Here is a 6,960-nt window from a genome sequence, read left to right on the forward strand (position 1 = left end):
TATCTAGCTGCACAAGAAAAACCGGATCTAGAAAAAAAAAAAAAAAAAAAAAAACCTGAGAAGGAAAACAAAATGCAAGCAAACGTCAACAGAAAGCATGAAAATGCTATGTTGTGGTTCATACTCAGTTCCCACAGGCCTCTCTTTGGGTGTATATGGCTTTCTTCATCGCTGAACAATTGGAACTGGTTTGTATCATCTCATTGTTGAACAAAGCCAATTATGTCAATTATGTCAATTATTGCTGAACAGAGTCAATTATGCTAATAATTTTCCTAATATTGATACAGCCCTGCATTCCTGGTATAAATCCTATTTGGTCATGGTGTATTATCCTAATGATGATTTTCTGAAATCTCTTTGTTAATATTTTATTTAAGATTTTTCCATCAATATTCATTAGGGAAATTGGTCTATAATTTTCTTTCTTTGTTTTCGTCCTACCTGGTTTAGGTATCAGTACCATGTCTGTGTCATAAAAGGTATTTGGTAGGAGTCTTTCGTTCCCTATTTTTTCAAATAGTTTATATAGTATTGGAATTAATTGTTCTTTGTCCTGAGGATTTTTTCTTAGGGAGTTGATTAATAGCTTGTTCTACTTCTTTTTCTAAAATGGGACTACTTAATTTATTTCCTCTTCTGTTAATCTAGGCAATCTACATTTTTGTAGGTATTCATCCATTTCACTTACTTTATCAAATTTATTGACATAAAGTTGGGCAAAGTAACCCCTAATTATTGTTCTAATTTCCTCTTCATTGGTGGAAAGTTCTCCCTTTTCATTTTTGAGACTAACAATTTGATTTTCCTCTTTCCTTTTTCTAATCAAATTAAGTAAAGGTTTATCTATTTTTTTTTCATAAGACCAACTTTTAGTTTTACTTATTAATTCAACAGTTTTTTTACTTTCAGTTTTATTAATCTCTCCATTTATTTTTAGAATTTCAAGTTTGGTATTTGATTGGGGGTTTTTAATTTGTTCTTTTTCTAGCCTTTTTTAATTGCAAGCCCAATTCATTGATTTTCTCTTTTGGTACTTTATGCAAGTAAGCATCTAGAGATATTAAAATTTCCCCTTATTACTGATTTGGCTGCATCCCACAAATTTTGGTATGTTGTCTTATTATTGTTATTCTCTTGGATGAAATTATTAATTGTGTCTATGATTTAATGTTTCATTCATTCATTCTTTAGGATGAGATCATTTAGTTTTTTTGATCTATTTTCTCCTGGCCTTATATTGCATGTGATTTTTATTGCATCATGAGCTGAAAAAAAATGCATTTACTATTTCTGCCTTTCTGCATTTGATTTTGAGGTTTTTATGCCCTAACATATAGTCAATTTTTTTATAAGTTCCATGAATCACTGAGAAAAAAATTAATTCATTTCTGTCTCTATTTTATTTTCTCCAAAGATCTATCATACCAACTTTTCTAACATTTTGTTTACCTCCTTAACTTCTTTCTTATTTATTTTGTGGTTTGATTTACCTAGTTCTGAGAGAATAAGGTTGAGATCACCCACTATTATAGTTTTGCTGTCTATTTCTTCTTGCATCTCTCTTAACTTCTCCTCTAGGAATTTCCATGCTATATCACTTTGTGTATACATGTTTGGTGTTGATATTGCTCAATTATCTATGGTACCATTTGGTAAGATATAGTTTCCTTCCTTATCTCTTTTAATCAGATCTATCTTTGCTTTTACTTGATCTGAGATCACGATTGCTACCCCTGCTTTTTTTTCCTCACCTGAAGCATAATATATTCTTCTCCAGCCCTTTACCTTCACTCTGTATGTATCACTATGCTTTAAATGTGTTTCTTGTAAACAACATATTGTAGGATTCTGATTTTTAATCCTGTCTGCTGTCTGCTTCCATTTTACAGGGGAGTTCATCCCATTCACATTCACAGTTAAAATAACTAATTCTGCATTTCCTGCCATCTTATTTATCCTGCATTATATTTTTCTCTTTCCTATTCCCCTTTCCTCCTCACCAATATTTTGCTTTTGATGACTATCTCCCTCAAACAGTCCTCCCCCTTTAGAGCCCCTCCCCCCCTTTTACACCTTTCTCCTAATTCTTCTGTTTTCTCTTCTATTAATCTTTCCCTTTCTTTTCCCCCTTTCCCTCCTTTTTCCCTATAAGATGAGACAAGTTTCTTTATGATAGCAAATATGTCTAATATTCTCTCTTAAAGCCAAATCTGATGAGAGTAAGATTCATACAATGCTCATCCTTCTCCCTTCTTTACCTCAATTATAATATTTTTTCTTTGCCTCTTTGTGGGATGTAATTTTCCTTATTTTCCCTCCTTTTTCCTTTTTTTTCCAGTATGATCCCCTTTCCACCTCTAGTTTCTTTTTCATATTATCATAATAAAATTGAATTATACCCGCATTCTCTAAGTATACGTATAACAGAAATATAGTTCTCAAAGGTTCTTTCCTTTTTACTTTGTATGCTTCTCTTGTGTTCTGTGTTTGGAGATCAAATTTTTGTTCAGTTCTGGTCTTTTCATTAGAAATAAGTGAAATTCACCTATGTCATTGAATGTCCATCTTCTTCCCTGAAAGATAATGCTCATTTTAGCTGGATAGCTTATTGTTGGCTATAATCCCAGTTCCTTTGCTTTTCAGAATATCAGATTCCAGGCCCTTCAATCATTTAAGGTAGAAGCTGCTAGGTCCTGGGTAATCCTGAGTGTGGCTCCTCAGTATTTAAATGTTTCTTTCTGGATGGTATATATCTTTTCCTTGGTATAATAGTTCTGTTTTAAGGGTTTGTTTGTTTGTTTTTGGAGGCAATTGGGATTGTGACTTGCCCAGGATCACACTGCTAGAAAGTATAATGTCTGAGATCAGATTGGAACTCCGGTCCTCTTGACTTCAGGGCTGGTGCTCTATCCATTACATCACTTAGCTGCCCCTGGTACAATAGTTCTGAAATTTAGCCACAATATTCCTTGGGGACTTAATTTTGGGGTCTTAGGAGGTGATTGGTAGATTCTTTCAACGGCTATTTTATCTTCTGATTTTAAAATATCAGGGCAGTTTTCTTTTATGATTTCCTGTAAGATAATGTCTAGGTTCTTTTTTTTTTCATCATGGCTTTCAGGAAGCCCAATAATCCTTAGATTGTCTCTCCTAGATCTATTTTCCAGGCCAGTTGTTTTTCCTAGGAGATATTTCATATTTTCTTCTATTTTTTCATTTTGTTGTTTTTGTTTGACATTCTTGAAGTCTTCTTGAGTCTTCCATTCACTTCCATTTGTTCAATTCTAATTTTTAGTGTGTTATTTTTTTCAATTACCTTTTTTAGCTCCTTTCGCAATTGGCCAATTAAAATTTTTTTGTTGTTCATTGCATTCTTTTTCCTTTTTTCTATTTCTTCTTGCAGTGACCTCATTTCATTTCTCCATTTTTCTTCTAACTCTCTTTCAAGATCCTTTATGCAGTCTTCCAAGAAAGCCTTGTGAAATGCGGACCAGGTCATGTCTCTTTGGAGGTTCTTCTGGAATTGCTTTGCCTTTAGGAACCTCTGGATTTGAAGTCTGTTCTTCTCTTTCTCCATAAAAGCTGTCTATGATGAGAGTTTTTTTTTTTTGTTTTTTATTCTTTTATTTTTATTTTTTTTTTTTTAAGGCTTGAGGTGTGTTCAATGCAAAGGATGGACAGCTGCTTTAATTTGCCCTGGGCAGTTCTGCTGATTGATTTCCAGTGCTGGATAATAGGGGCTAGGTCCAGTGTTCTTCCCCGGTTCAATGGTTTACAATTTGCCTTTTACAAAAGGCAAATCTGCCAAACCATCTGATTGCAACCAGGACAGAGCGACCTAAGAGGCTCACAGAAGATTCCCAGGTGCGTGGAAGCTACAACACTCCAACTCTCCATTCCAGCTTTTTGCCCCGTCTCCTTATTCTGTGGTCTGGGTTTGGCAGACTGTCCCCCCTGCCTGATTGAAACAGATCTGTTCTAAAGTTCTTCTAGTATCTTTCTTTAGAAATGTGTTGTACTCCAAATATTATTGATTCTTTGACTTCAAAACCAGTTTAGAGACTTAATCTGCTGTTGGTTTGAAACAAGGTTAGAGGAGGTTACAGAGAGTGTCATCTCTCTGCCATATTAACTCTGCCTCTGAAGAGAAGAAGTGGATTGTTGAGAAAAGATTTAATTGGTATATTGAATGTTAACAGTATGTGTGGCTCAGCTTTCCCTCCAAGTTAACAACACACTGTTCACCTTAGAGTACAGTTGTTTTTTTTTAATAGCCTTTTATTTGCAGGTTATATGTATGGGTAACTTTACAGCATTGACAATTGCCAAACCTCTTGTTCCAATTTTTCCCCTCCTTCCTCCCACCCCTTCCCCCAGATGGCAAGATGACCAGTAGATGTTAAATATATTAAAATATAAATTAGATACACAATAAGTATACATGACCAAACCGTTATTTTGCTGTACAAAAAGAATCGGACTCTGAAATATTGTACAATTAGCCTGTGAAGGAAATCCAAAATGCTGGTGGGCAAAAATATAGGGATTGGGAATTCAATGTAATGGTTTTTAGTCATATTCCAGAATTCTTTCACTAGGCATAGCTGGTTCAGTTCTGCTCCATTGGAACTGATTTGTTTCATCTCATTGCTGAGGATGGCCAGGTCCATCAGAATTGGTCATCATATAGTATTATTGTTGAAGTATATAATGATCTCTTGGCCCTGCTCGTTTCACTCAGCATCAATTCATGTAAGTCTCTTCAAGCCTTTCTGAAATCATCCTGTTGGTCATTTCTTACAGAACAACAATCTTCCATAACATTCATATACCACAATTTATTCAGCCATTCTCCAATTGATGGGCATCCACTCAGTTTCCAGTTAATGGCCACTGCAAAGAGGGCTGCCACAAACATTCTTGCACATACAGGTCCCTTTCCCATTTTTATGATTAGAGTACAGTTCTAATCTGTTAACTTTAAGTCTTCTAGTAGTCATCTTGCCTTGGGGCCACTGCTTTTGTTGAATTAATAGCACAGTAATGTCCCATACATTTATGTACCACAGTTTCTTTAGTCATACTCCATCTTATGGGATTCTATTTTGCTTCCAATTCTTTACTACTTCAAAAAGTTGCTATAAGCATTTTTATGTATATGAAGCTTCTCTTTCTGTCATTGGCTTCCTTATAATATATGCCTAAGCCATGGAATCTTTGGATCAAAGAATAAAAACAATTTAGACATATTCTTGGTATAATTGAGATTTTCAGATAGGGCTAAGGATTTAATTGTTATTTTATTGAAATAGAGAATTCCTAAGTTAGGAAACATACTTTACCAATTCAGGTGTATTATAGTCTTAGAGAATTGCGTAAAACAGTGACATGCCCAAAGTCACAGATTAGTATGTATCAGAGGTAGGACTTGCACTTGCATTTATATTTCTCTGATTCCACAGACAGCTACAATGTATTAAATAACTATTTAATTCTTTAAATTATCATCAATTACAAAGTTAATCTGTTATATATACATATATATATATATATATGGAAAAAGATGAATAGAGCCTTATAGATAATTGATCAATTAATGTTACAATTTTAGTAATTAAAGAAATAGCTGACATATTAATATATTTCTCCATTCCTCAGTATGGGCTTTGAAATAATTAAGAAATACCCTTGTTAGTTCCTTAGCCTCTGATGGCACTGGTGGAGTACTCCATCAATTTTAAAAGGATCAATCATCAGTTCACTTACTTTCCATCTCTGAAATATATGGCAAATAGTGAAGAAGGTACCCTGAAACTCTAAAACTCCTTGAAGGAGAAAATCTCCTTCAACTCTGCCTCAGTGAGGGACCCCATTGGAGGGAAACAAGATAAACAGTTTCATTGTTATCTAGGTGGGGTTGGTTCAGTCCTGAGCTAAAAGAATTCCAACCCAGAAATTTTCTATTCAATTCAACTCCACCCACTAACTCAGCCTCCACGGAGCATGCCTAGCTTGTAGCCAAAGCTCCTATTATGAAAGAGCCAATTTTAAACTCATTTCCTTGCAGAGCTTCTAATTATGCCATGCCATGCTATGTCATGCCATGCCATGCCAAGGAATCCACTGCCCATTGGAATAATATTCTCTTCCAGTGCTACCCTCTCTTTATCCTCACCTATTTCCCTAAGGAGATTTTATGCCTCTCTGTCAGGATTTCTCTCTGCCTCTCTGCCAGAACTCCTCCACTAAGGAATTCAGCCTTTCTATTCTTGCATAGTAAAAGCTGACTTCCCAATGCCTATAATAAACCTCTTTTTATCAGTCTAGCCTTTTCCAGTTTGTAAATTCCTTTACAGAGAATCTCTGCGCTGCCAGAAGGGGGTTCCCCAAAACTCCCTACCCTGGCGCTGAATCCCAAGAGGGTGTAGGGGAGCCAAACCTCTCCATTTGGTTCCCTGAACCCCAAACCTGCCACTAGACCTTATCATTTAACTCCCTGACCATCAGAAACCCTAATCTCATTTTCATTCTTTCAATCTAAACCTCATCATTTGGTTCCCTGAAAGGGAACCCCAAAACCTAAACCTCATCAATAGTTCTCATACTTGGCTTCCTATCAAGGCATGACAGAAGATGTTGCTCCTTCTTCCATTCCTGCAGCAGGTCATCTGTTGGTATGTAGTAGCTAAGAAAAAGATTTGGCTAGATGAGCTGAGCCTGGAGGTTCTTATTCTAAGTTGTGTTTCTCTTGAATATCAATTAGTCTGAACCTAATATTTCTAGATAGGCATGACCAGCCTTGAAGGGTTTGAAAAAAATAGAGAACCTGGGATTCCTTGGTTGTGTTGACTGGTCATTAGGGGAGTTTCTGCATGGGAGAGGATAATAACTATCAAGGTAGAAGGGCAAGCCCTGACCTGGTTTGCCGAACGACACAGACCTGGAAAGAGCCAAGAT

The sequence above is a fragment of the Sarcophilus harrisii genome, chromosome 5 (assembly GCF_902635505.1).
Source record: "Sarcophilus harrisii chromosome 5, mSarHar1.11, whole genome shotgun sequence".
Classification (NCBI taxonomy): Eukaryota; Metazoa; Chordata; class Mammalia; order Dasyuromorphia; family Dasyuridae; genus Sarcophilus; species Sarcophilus harrisii.